The 12,948-nt window shown below is 49.6% G+C and overlaps 1 protein-coding gene across 1 annotated transcript in view; it reads right to left on the bottom strand.

Annotated features, from left to right (window-relative positions):
- NEGR1 (neuronal growth regulator 1) overlaps positions 1–12,948 on the bottom strand; it is a 293,574-nt gene that overhangs the window by 34,902 nt on the left and 245,724 nt on the right. The window lies entirely within an intron of this gene.

Raw genomic sequence — 12,948 nt, 5'->3', positions numbered from 1 at the left:
GGCTGAGCGGCTGAGCGGCTGAGCAGCCGCAAACAGCAGGCAAAGACCGCGGGCTCGCTGCCGGCGTTAACGGCACCCGCGGGCCGACGGCCTTCGCCGCGACCAGCTTCAAACCAAAAGGAAAGTATCTCATTTTCTCTTTTACTTATATTCTGAATGCCTTCTGGACGGCAAAGCAGGCACCGGCAGCAAGGCCGCGCAGCCCAGCAGCGGCAGCGCTGTGCTCGTCGCCCTGCGTCGCTGCGCCGGCCTCCGCAAGGCTGCTGTGCGCTTAAAGGCACCTTCTGGCGAGCCGTGCCGTGCCGTGCCGGGCCGGGCCGTGCCATGCCGGGCCGGGCCGTGCCGCACCGCGCCGTGCCGTGCCACGCCGTGCCGTGCTGTGCCGCGCCGTGCCGTGCCGTGCCGCGGGGCGCTGCTTGCTCAAAGCGACCGGGGCCCCCCGGATGCGCAGGGACACAGAGGGAGATTTCTGCAGCACCTGGCTTCGAGCCTATGGCTACCAGCTACGATTTAGGAAATACAACAATCACTTTTACAAACAAAAAAACCCTCAAATGGTACTTTTTGTAGTCTGCCAAAATGCATCAGGAGAACACGTCTGATGTCAAATCAAAAAGTGTTACTCTCAGCGCTGCGTATCCAGTTACAAGAGACTGTCAAGTCATTTCAAAAATAAAAGATAATAAAAGGCATAACCAATTTGCAAGTGTCTGTTGAGAACTTATATTTATGAAGCCTTGCATACAGTTTACAATTTTTTGCTATAACTTTTATAGAATAAGCACTTTTGAGGATATGATTTATAAAATTTCCTTTCCTTATATGCTTGAAACATCTCATTACTCAGAGAGCAACTGTGGCCAGCCAGAAAGTAAACTGCCAGAAAGGAACAGAAAAAGCAGTTGGTTTAAGCATTATTAGTTAAGGGGAATTTTTCTGGACAACTTGCTGTGGTACTCTAACCTGTCCCTGTGTAGTCACTTCAGCTTTTACCTTGTGCTTCACTTCTCCATCCATAAGTGTAAGCATTTACCATGGTCCCCGCTGCGCCCATCTGCAAAATACGGAGCAGTACTGCAGCATCCAAGGACAAGCAATCAGCATGTACTAAGCAGTAATGGTGACTCCTGCACAAGGAAAAGCCTCAAAATAAATTGCATGTTTGTAATTAAAATGAAGCAAGGAAAAGGAATGGCTCTAGTCATGGAAGAGATAAAAGGGAGTTACAGAGGTCTGCTGAAAATAATCCATAAATGTTTAATTAACCCTTTCCTAGTCTTTTGCTCATAAAAACCAAGCTTAGAGATAAAGAATAGGGCTGCATAACCACATTCCAGAATGAATAAAGAACCCGGAAAAATACACTGCCCAATACTCAGAGTGCTGTGCTGAATCCACACCTCCACTGAAGTCAAATATAAATACATGTCCCCCCCCTTTCCTGGTGTCACACCACTGCTATGGGCCCCCTGTGTTTCCAGCCACAAAACCAGGGTGCAGCAAATAGAGAACCTGTTTAATTTCTAGTTCCCATCAATATTTTAATTACACCCCCATTGGAAAAGTTACCTAAAATAATCTTATTTAGTTGTTCAAGTTATAATATTAGAAAGGATAAATAGTATTTGTATACTATCCTTACTTCTTATTTCAGATTTTTCCAGAGAAAACATCTGATTTAATATTTTTTACAGCTGTTGCAACCACAGTAAAATGCAGGAAAAGTGACAAAGTAGTCTGAGTCCTTTAGGTTTGGTCTTTCATTAATATGTATATATAGGAACCACATGAATAATGTAGATGCAAAAATCTGTTAGCATTTTTTGCTGTTCAGAAACATATGATTAGCACTGCTCTGACTCCCAATAATTATACTCTTGTTCTCAGAGGTCATTCTTTGAATCTGCACAACTGTTACTGTATTTCTGGAAGTAAATAAGGTAAAATATGCATTAGAGATGCAGTACGCCTGAAATGTGTGCTACAGTATCACCTCCTTCCTGTGCTTATAATGGTGCTTTTAAACAAATGTCTTTTTCAGGTGCATGATAATAGGCAGAAAGTAGGACATATGCAGTGAATAAAGCCCAGTCAGAAAAAAAGTTTGTTAATTTTCTCCCTCTTCTAAATAGGCAAAACTCCAGCAAAAAGCCTGTATGCAGGGAATCTTCCCGAAACCTCTCCATCTGCTGCACAGTCCTGCGCTGGAGTTAAAGGCTTTGCCGGCTCCGGTGCTGCCGTCACTGCGAGTGCTGCTCCCGCACGGGGCTGGAGCAGGTCGGCACGCTCCAGCTCCCCTGGGAATGACCAAAGGACGAATAAAAACGTTTCTGCCTTCCGGCTCACTGCTCTTTACCCGGCCATTGAAAGGCTGTAGTCTGGTTTTCTTTCTGGCGCACGGTAAAAGCGGTATGCTCTCTCTAGAAGATACCTCTGTCTCATCAAATATCAGAAAAGACAGTCTCGGCCGAAACAGCTGACCTCAATATTTAAGAGCTTCGGTGCGACAGCCTGGCAGCGTTTTCCCTGTCTGTGCACGTTTGACCCAGGCTGTATAAAAGATCTTATTTGTAGGATAGAAACCCTATAAAATCTAACGCTGTTCTCTGTAACCAGCAAGAGTAGTTACATTTTTCTATTTTTTTCCATGCGATATCTTGCCACAATAAAGTATATTCATATGAGGAAGCTGTTTTTTTAGAACAATATTAAAATGATCGTTAAATTCAATTGTAGATACTAGACTCGCTGTGTGAGAAGAGCTTAAAATTCCTGCAGGATTATCTGAGAAAACAGCACGTGGCACCTCCCAGAGAAGCCCAGGGATATAGCCACCATCCCTTTACACCGTCAGCGCGGACGGGCGGCAAGACTGCAGGACGGGACAGAACCCAGCTTGCGTGTCACGGCACGGAAATCTCTAACTGGGGCAGTAAGAGTTGCTTTGGTCACGTCTGAAGAGACTTTGGTGCTGGAAACGGTTCCCCGGGTGCCCGGGGAGGCGCGGCGCCGCACGGGCACCGCTCGCCCGGGCAAGGGTGCCGCCGGGGCGAGGTGCCGCCGGGGCGAGGTGCCGCCGGGGCGAGGTGCCGCCGGCTCTGCCCCCCGGCCGCGCTCGCAGAGCCCCCCGGACCGCCTGCCTGCCGCGGGGAGCCCGGGGGCCCCGGCTCCAAGGGCCGCCGGGGAGCACGGCGCTGCGCAGCTGGGCTCACGTCTGCTCTCTCTGACAGCAATTTGTGAGTAAGTTATTTAATAATTACTGTGTAATTATAGTTCTGCTGATCCCTGATGAACTGAAATCCACAGACAATGTCTATCAAATGAATCGTTGCAAATCTCTATAAATTACATGGTGAAATGTGCCAACGTCATGATGAAATTCATAGACCATCTACAATTTCTATAAATGCAAACTTAATTAAGCTGCACATCTCTATCAGGAGTATAAGAGGAGCAAATGATAAAATCTGACTACAAACTTCCCAAGAAAAATATAGAGCCACATAATGCTCCAAGGTGTGCAAAGTCAGCCTCAGGAGAAAGGGAGAGGGTCACAACAGCAAACATGAACAGGGATTACTGAAGTTACAGCTGAGCCAGGGACAACTAAAATGCTTTTCTTCCTTTGGCATAGACGTGTTAGACATAGTTGAAGGCAGCACAGGAGATAAACAGTGCCTCACTAATCTATAGAACAAATAATTATGCAAGCATGCGAAGGAAGCAAATGCATTTACTGCTCGGGGAGTTACTAAATGCTGAGAGCAAAGAAGAAAAAAGTCTGTTGCGAATATCCTGCAACAAAACAGAAAATTCAATACACAAACCAATGGGTTAAAATAAACAACATGTGCATCTCAAAGGACTCACTTATCCTCTCCCCTAGGCATTTAGATTTACCAGATCGATTAAAGGATAACTTTCTCATGGTAACGATGGTGAAATACAAAAATTAAATTACGTGTTATTTAAGTATTAGTGTCCTGCCACAACACATGATGCAGAACAAGGATGACTACCTCCCAAGGTCAGAGAGCGCTTCCTCCTCTGCTACTTCTGCAAGTGCAGAATCAGCACAATTCTTCAATTTTCAATATCATACTACAGCTTAGACTCTCATTTTGCAGGTGAACTACTATTAGGGTATTATAAATATACTATTAGCATGCAGGAACTGTACACACTCGGTCTGGAAAGAGAAATCAGTTTTCTGTTAGATACAAAAGCCACCTCAACCTTACTGAGATAACCTGGCGTGACTCTTCTTCTGCAGTCGCAATCCTGCTGCAGCCCCTTCTCCAAGCTGAGCGTGCCTGGACCAAGCCTTGCTAAATCGTCCTTCTAGGCACAGCAAACTGGCTACTATTTAATAGATGGGAAATTGAATACATCTTCATCTACAAAAAGACAAATATGAGCCTTTTCTTAAATGCAGGACAATAAAAATCACCTTAAAGAAATATAGAAATGTAAGTACCTAGAATCAGGGTGTAAAGTACGGCTGCACCGAGCAGACTGTTTTCATTAATGCTGACCACATAGCCCGCTTGATAAGCAGGATAATAAAATGAAAACAGTACTAAATCCCTGGGTGAAATTGGGTTTTATTTAGCTTTGCAGCGAGTTGCTCATTAGGTTCGAAGCTCTCCCACTGCTGCGCTCGGCTCCTGCGACCTTGGTGTCTTTCATCCCTCGCTCTTAATGACAACTACTGAAAGCGCCGGGCAGGCTTCCTCTGAACGTGAAGCTGAAACAAGGACAAGGAAGCTGAGCTGTCGAGATGCTTGGAAACTGTAATTGCTCCCAGTGAAGATGGCAGGATTGCTGGAGAACCGTGTGGGCGCCTTCGAAGGGGAAACCTAGTCCACCTGCGCGCCGTCCGGAGGCGAGACCCACGTGGGCTTGCAGCACGACGGAGCAGAAGGGACGCTGCCTGGAAGAGACCTGTCCTCTTTTCAACTGTCTGTTGTGCAAGTCTTTAGGTTCACTTCTTTACAGCTGAAGCCAAATCCCTTTGATAAACTCGCTAAGGTTCGTTGTCAGAAGTATTTAGGTTGTTTGCCCCACAACTCCCTATGGATGCGGAAACGGCGGCGGCAGCGAGCGGGAAACGCGGCGCAGCATTTCCACGGCCCCAGGAGAGACGCGGCACGGAGGGAGAGCGACGGGGCCCGTTCCTGGGCGGACGCGGGGGGCCCGTCCCGCCGCAGGGCCTCGCGCCCCGGGCTCTCCTCAAGGTGCGCGATCCCGGCGCGGACGAGCTGGCAACTTCACGCAGCTCTCCCGGAGCCCGTCGCACGGCCGCGGGGCAGGCACGCCGGGCAGCCAGCTCCGAAGACACCTCTACCTCTGCTCGTTTTGAACTTACGCTATTTTTGAACCATTTCCAGTTTGGGGGCAAATGTTACTAAATTCCAGTTTGAAAGATGCCTCGATCAAGGCTTTTTTTCAAGTGGAAAACGAGACTTTTAATTTTTATAGGACAAATTATAAACTTATAGATTATAAAAATGTATTTCCCAATTTTATTTAAAGTAACGCGAGTCTTGTAGGGTATTTTATTTACAAAGACCGTGAAGAACTGCCTTATCCTTTGCATTCGCAATAGCTCTTGCGTGTCAGGTTCCGCCCCGACGCAGGGACCGGTATCTACAGGCGTCCAGGCCCGTGCCGAAAGGCCAAGAATACCTTCCATCCGCACGCCAAGATTGGCGGTCTGGCCAAAGGCTTTTCAGTCGGAGAACCTTCTGTCTGGCTGGTGGCACCGAAATTCAGACAGGAGGATGACAAATGTCATGGAGAAACTTTAATCATTTTTCAAACGGAATTAAGGATTAATCCTAAATTTAGAAATCTAAATTCAGAGAAAGCATTTTGCAATTTTGCAAAAACTGTTACTTTGCTTTTAAACTCCATCCACTTGGTCATTACTGCAGAAAAAACCCTTTAAAACAGACCTGCTTTACTTTATGTAATATATTGCCTTGAGATTATCAGGAATCCAGGTTACAAAGAAAGGTAAATTAACTTGCTGAAAAAGATAAATCCAAGTAAACCCAAAACTCCAAAGAAATTGAAGCTGAAGAACAACTGGTGATGAAGAAATGCACAGAACTATCCGTAGCTGTAAATCAGAGCTTTAAAACCAGTAAAGCTTCTACTGCTGTAGCCAGAGCAGCGCTGGCGCCTCTCTCCGCACGGCCCCGCTGCTCTCCGCGCTGCGGCAGCGCTCGCGGGTCCGCAGCACTGCGGGAAGCTTCGCGAGCGCGCCGGCAAAGCGAAAGCGACTGCTACCATGTGCGCTGAACAGTCGAAATAAATACAAGCTGTACATCACTGCCATGGAGTGGTGGACCTCAGCTCACACGACGACAGGTCTAAAAATGTGAGTGTTTTTACAGGCTAATCATTTATAAGAAAAGGACTATAACAGCGAGAGTTCCTTATTGCAAAGTAAAATTTAGATTAGTCTCACAAAGGCTTCACAGTAACTTATTTTAAAGTAGAGATGGCAGCTTTGTTACTTGTAATAATATGTCTGGAAAAAAAGTACATTTCTAAAAAAATCATCATAGGTCCTTTCACTAATTTTTCAAATATTACAAGCAATACCTAAGCATCTGTTGCTGATATTTTTCCTCTGACGTTTAAACAAATCCTGAGAACAGTAAGCTTTTATAAATCTCTAGTTTATTACCAAAAAAAAAAAAAAAAAGAAAAAAGCTCAGTCAAAATCTTGACATATAAAACTGTAGGTGTAATTAAGGAAAACATTGCTTGAGTTGTCTACTTTAAAGGCTTCCTGAAATCCCTTAGCATTTGGTTACTTAGGTGAGTCAATGCAGAGGTTAATTAGTGTTTATACTGTGGCCTCCCTGAAAAAACTCTCTTGCAGTTTTCAATCTGTGAATCTATTTTTAGCTTCACTGCATGAAAATGGAAATTTCTTCTTTTCTAATTTCTTCAGCTCACAAGCCGCTGAGCCGCTCAGGAATGCATAGCAAGTTCCAGGTCATCTCTGCGTGCATCTATTCTCAATTTTAGGGAATCCTATTAGAGGACTATTCACAGGCTAGAAGCAAACAAGCTTTTTGGATAAATATTGTTTGGATACAGGCAACTGCTTTTGTTAAATAGCCCAGAATTTATTTGGTGGATTATCTCCCTGCGAGGCAAACGGTGTTTGCAGCGCTGCCAAAGGAAGGCGCCAGCAAGCAGGAGGCGGCGAGTTCAGGCCTTAGCTTCCTGCCGTCAGGGGAGCGGACGCTCGCGTCCATGCAGGCGGCCGACGCCGCGTCCGGAGCTGCTAGACTGCACTCGTCTCTCCGCGCAGCCCCGGCGCGGGGGAGCGGGGCCCCCGCTGCTACACTGCTATATGTAACAGCATATTTTGCAAAGAAGCACTTTAGGTTTAAGATTTGCTACTGATCAGTGTAATTGAAAGCTCTCTTGGGCTTCTTTTATGAGGAAACGTCCTACCACCCTTGTCTAGACTACAGAAGATTTCATTACGTGTCGTCGTCTTTGCAAGATAAATGGTAATCATCACCTTAATCCCTTGACAGAGGAATTTTTCCATCCGTTGTTTCCTACCACCCTTTCATGAACCTTCTCCTGCTCATTCTGCAGAACCTCCAGGACCAGGTCTGCAGCATGTATTCCAGCCCGGGCTGTAAAATACATTTATACCACTACATTATAATGATTTCAGTTTTCATCCCATTTGTTACGCAGGTTATTTTTTGGCTTTCCAATTTTTCTAAAAGTTGTTTTACTTTGACTTGTGTTTTCTACTTTTTCTATGATAAAAAGAAACGTGACTTGAGAAAGAGCTCTGAACTTTGGTTTTCCCAGGCCTGATCTGCCCAGGAGGAGTCACTACCTTCCTTGGTGGGCTGAAAATAAGTCCCATACATGACCTTGAAAGTTTAACCACCGTAATTACTGATACCTAAAATGAAAATTTAGATAGGTTTCTTGACATGTAAATTAAAACCTCTCTGAATTGCTTGGTTTCACTAGGAATATGTATCTAAAACATTGCTATCTATGGTTACAACTACACAGTGTAAGAAATTAAAAACAAATCTAACAACACCTGTCACAACATGGGGGGTAACTTCCCTAGCGGTCAGGACCAAAGATCGGCGGGAATATTGCCGGTTCCGTTGCCTGGCCCCCGCGCGGCCGCGCAGCCCCGGGCCCTCGGCCCCGGCAGCCCGCGGCGCCTCTGCGCGGCTGCGGCAGGCTCCGGAGAGGCTCGGTCTCCCCCTTCCGCACTGGTGACTACCCAGCGGCTGTGTGCAGGCTGCCCAGCGCGGTGGAGGCACAGCACAGCCGCACGGCCGTGAGCTTGGCTCGCTCTGGGGTCAGCGCGACGGCGAAACCCTTCCTAGGTTACAGCCAGCAGCTGAAACCGTGAACGCGGGAAACTTCCCTGCAGAGCAAACTCCTTTCTAGAAAGGACGCGTCGGGGAGCCCAGCAGACGTACTGAGCTGAACCTCGGGAGGAACGTGCGCGTGCCCAGACGCAGCCCAACACGGTTTCTCGGAGGCTGGTGGAGACGCCAGGCCCCGCGGCCGGGCACCGGCGCCCCGCGCAGCCCCGCGCAGCCCCGCGCAGCCCCGCGCAGCCCCGCGCACGCCACGGCAGGCGGCCGCCGGCAGCGACAACGGGCCCCTGGCCCTGCCCTGGGCCAGCCGCCTTGCATGCCCTCCAAGCGCTCCTTAATCCCCAGGTTTTGGCAGATCGTCAGGGCTTGGCCGATCAGAGAAGGAAAGCTTGCGGACCTCGGTGCTGGTGCGGAGCAAGGCGGCCGGGAAGTCACCAGGATAAGCGAGCGCCTGTCCCAGAACGACTCCGTTCAGGAGACGGGGCACTGCAAGGCCATTACAGCACGCTGCAGGTATTTCAGCGGTTTTCAACCGATACACCTCTGGTGCTCCAGTAGACGTATCCAATGACACACCAATCATAGGTAGTAAGTGCGACTGAGGAACAGGCATATTACCACAAGTTACGTGCAATTTATAGTGAGTTAATTTACATTTTTGGGAGAATATAATTTTTACATTATGGACAAGAATTTCAATTTATTAAAAAGATTAATATAATAGTTGGAGTGGATATCTTGAGTGGACAGGAGCCAGGACACAATGTAATCAACACATATAAATTGAGGGCATGGTCTGGTGCGTACTGGCGTGTAGGAATGTTTGAGACAAGATTATAAGCGTGTTGCACCATGTGTAAGTTCACAGTTGGATGCTTATTCAATAAAGTAGTTCTGTTTAGCTGTTGCAATTAAATTAGCCCAGAAAATACTACCACGTCGCCCATACCTTGCTATGTACTCCTTCCTCTTCCCGCTGTAACTCCTGACCTTGTCTGCAGCTCTGCCCAACTATTTACATTTTAGAATAATTATTGCTAGTCTGGTATTTCTGTATAACCTTCATCTCCTCAGTCTGAAAGTAACACATACAGATCATTAAATCAGCCATTAAAAGTAAGTCATTCCTATGGCAGCTGTCAGCAACAGACACTCTCCTCTACATTGCATTTTTCTTAAAAAAAGGTAGCACTTACCAGCTGAGGCATTTCTAGCATTCATAAAGAATACCAGGGAATACAGAGGCGATGCACCTTGAAAATAAAGCATCGAAAGCCCTAATACCGCTACCCAAAGATAACCAGAAATCGACCACTGCTTCTCTCGGAGACGTGCATCACGTCCTTCGGAGGAGCGGCCCGCGTGAACCCGACTTCTGCGGCTCTCCCGCCCCGCCGGGACGCCGCCGGGAAGGCAACGCGGCCGCGCAGGGCCCTGCTGAACGCCCGCTCCCGGCCCGTGCGGCACCCGCCTGGGGCGGACCAGCGCCCCTGCCCGCGAGGGGGGCCGCCCGCTACGGCGAGCGCCTGCGCCGGGGCCGCGCAGGGCACGCGGTCACGCTGCCGGAGGGAGGCGGCGCGTTTGGGGCTGCTGTGGAAAACTAGCTGCACAAACCCTCTCTGGCACCGAGGGTTAATGTTGACCCTGTCCTCCCACTGCGACCTGGCGAATCCGCTGCAGGAAAATCCTTTTGGTCGCCATTCAAAAAACTGTGTTAATTTAAAAGCAAACCTGCATATTTAAACAGGACTCTTGCTCTCTGCACTGCCTCTGCAGATGGCACCTCTTATCCTGGGCACATACCACAAGACCTCTTGTTTTCCGGAGAAAATGGGTTCAACGAATCCAAAAATACATGCTTTCCTTACAGGAAAGGACTACATTCTTTTTCAGCACGGAAATTCTGGGAAAACCCAGCACAGACAGCACTAACCGTCTGATGAACCAGACCCATAGATGGCAGGATGGGACTGTCCAACCATCAGGCCCGTGCTCCGGGAGGAGCACACAGGTCATACGCTTTTCCACAGAATAAGCCAGAGTACGTTCGAAAAACAACACATTTGGATTATACAAAGGACTTAGCCATGAATAATTAGCAAATTGCCATTCATTTTTAATTTATCGGGACCACTGCTTCTCTGTATTTTTCCTGCAAGGCTCAGTCCTTCCCTTTATAGCTGCTGAATTTATTAATAGCTAGATCTTACACCCGATCATCCTTGATTAGGGATACGGCAAATTTTGGGCTCCCGCTCCCCCTCCGCCCGCCGGCATCGCCGGGTCGGGCTCCCTGCTGGCACCGGGCCCCCGCCTCGGCCCCTGGCCGCAGCCCCGCAGAGGCCGCTCGCCCCTTGCGGCCCGGGCGGCCCCTCCCCACGGCGGCGGCGTTCACGGCGCAGGGAAACCCTGCGCCCTCCGGGTGCCAGAGCAGAGAGCCCTCCTGCGAGCAGCCTTCAATTCCGCATCCGCGTCGAAGACAGGCGCCGTGACGGAGGCCAGGGCCTGCCCTCCCCCAGGAAGGCCTCCCAGCTCTGCACAGCTAAGGGGCCGCTTTTGCGTGTACAGCAACGTGCAAGGAAAGAAAATACAGATTTTCTAACTCTGCCACACAGAATTTTCTTTAAAAATGCAGATAGAAGCAGCCAATTAGCAATTAGTTAGAGACATTGGGCAATCTGCCAATACCTAACAGCAGAGGTGTGTAGACCTCTGCACAGAACGGGAAGCTTTCGTGCCGCCGCGAGGCTTTGGGAGAGATTTCTGATAAAAATCACTTTGTCGGCTTCTGCTGGCGGAGGCTTTGCGGGAGAACCCAGACGGGCAGCCAGCAGGGGCTCCAGCAGCTCAGCGATTTCTGGCAGCTTTTCTACGGACACTGTTCTCACCACTCCGCATCTCATTCTGCATTGTACTAATGCAATTAATACTCTAAAATATACATTTAAATAAGACATCAATGTCTAATTTTTAATGTCAAGGAACATGATGATCAAATTATTTTTACAACCCTATATTTGACTATCATATGTAGCAATTAACCATTAATTACTATTACTCTTCCCCCACACATACCTGAAAGAGAGCATATGTTAAACTCTCCATGATTGCCAACTAAATAAAATTCCATAAGTATTCCATACTTAATATATTGCTACCCTGGGAGGTTTCTGCAAGGAGAAACTCTCTTTCCGGATCCTCTTAATGCAAGCTATGAGCAAGGAAAAATGTCCATCCTCAAATCAAATGATCTTATTTACCACAAAAACAAACACAGATCATCAGCTTTCGGGAACAATTGCTTGTTTTCATCAGATTCGAAGATCTGTGGTGCAAAGCGCGGCATTTCATCGGGGTCCTGCAGCGAAACCCGCGCGTGCGCCGCCGCCGCGTCCCTCGCCGCGAGGCCAGGCGCCGGCAGCCGCGGCCGCGCGCTCCCCCCGCAGCCCCTCCGCGAGCGCAGCCCCCGCGCCCGGCGGCGCTCCGCGGGCCCGCCGCGGCCCCGGCCCCCGGCCCCCGCCCCCCGGCCCCGGCCCCGGCCCCGGCCCCCGCCGCGGCCCCCGTCCCGGCCCCGGCCCCGGCCCCCGTCCCGGCCGCGGCCCCGGCCCCGGCCCCGGCCCCGGCCCCGGCCCCGGCCCCGGCCCCCGCCGCGGCCCCCGGCCCCGGCCCCGGCCCCCGCCGCGGCCCCGGCCCCGGCCCCGGCCCCCGCCGCGGCCCCCCGCCCCCGTCCCGGCCCCGGCCCCGGCCCCGGCCCCGGCCCCCGCCGCGGCCCCGGCCCCGGCCCCGGCCCCCGCCCCCGGCCCCCCGCCCCCGGCCCGGCCCCGGCCCCCGCGCTCCTGTGCGAGTTCCTGCTTGCACACCCCTCCGCCTCACCCCGCATCGCTTCCCCGAGCGGCAGCCGCGCCGAATACCGCCTCCTTCTGGCACACCAGCCCCTTGTTTTCACTCCTTGCTTTTTCTGTTTAAGACACTGGTAACATTGTTTCTCACTTTGCTAATGATTTCCCAAATACTAAACAGAATACAAGCAAAGACTTCCCCCTGTTTGCTCCTTACTACACCCCTTCTGTAGTAACTGAAAATAACTGCAATCATAGCTATTATATAGGAAGGAGATTAAGAATGAAGTTGCATGGTTAAGAGCCAGCACACCTAGGACTGAAACCACTAAAAATCTGTGTTTCCACTCAGCAAGGAATTCTGTAAGCCCAGGACAGTACGTGGCACGTGCTCCAAGTTCTCCCTTTCAGTCTTACAGCTAGTAAGATATAAAAAGACCAACACTGAAGCACAACCGTGAACGTCCCTCGATGCCTCTAACAGACGGCAAGACGATCCGCAAAGGTAAAACACCATGAATTCATGATTAAAAGTATCTTTCAAGCAGGATGTTTGAGACCTGTTTTAGTTCAGCTTTATGTTAAAATATCTCAGCGCTCTGTTTTGTCTGTTACAAGCTTCTTGTCTTTTCGAAGAGATTCAACTTTGAACTCTGGTGCGGTTTGGGTGACCTACAGGGGCTGCTCTGCTCACGGGGGCGAGCGCCGCGAACCCA

Source organism: Rhea pennata, chromosome 8, assembly GCF_028389875.1.
Source record: "Rhea pennata isolate bPtePen1 chromosome 8, bPtePen1.pri, whole genome shotgun sequence".
Taxonomy (NCBI): Eukaryota; Metazoa; Chordata; class Aves; order Rheiformes; family Rheidae; genus Rhea; species Rhea pennata.
This window is presented reverse-complemented; position numbering and strand designations above follow the sequence as displayed.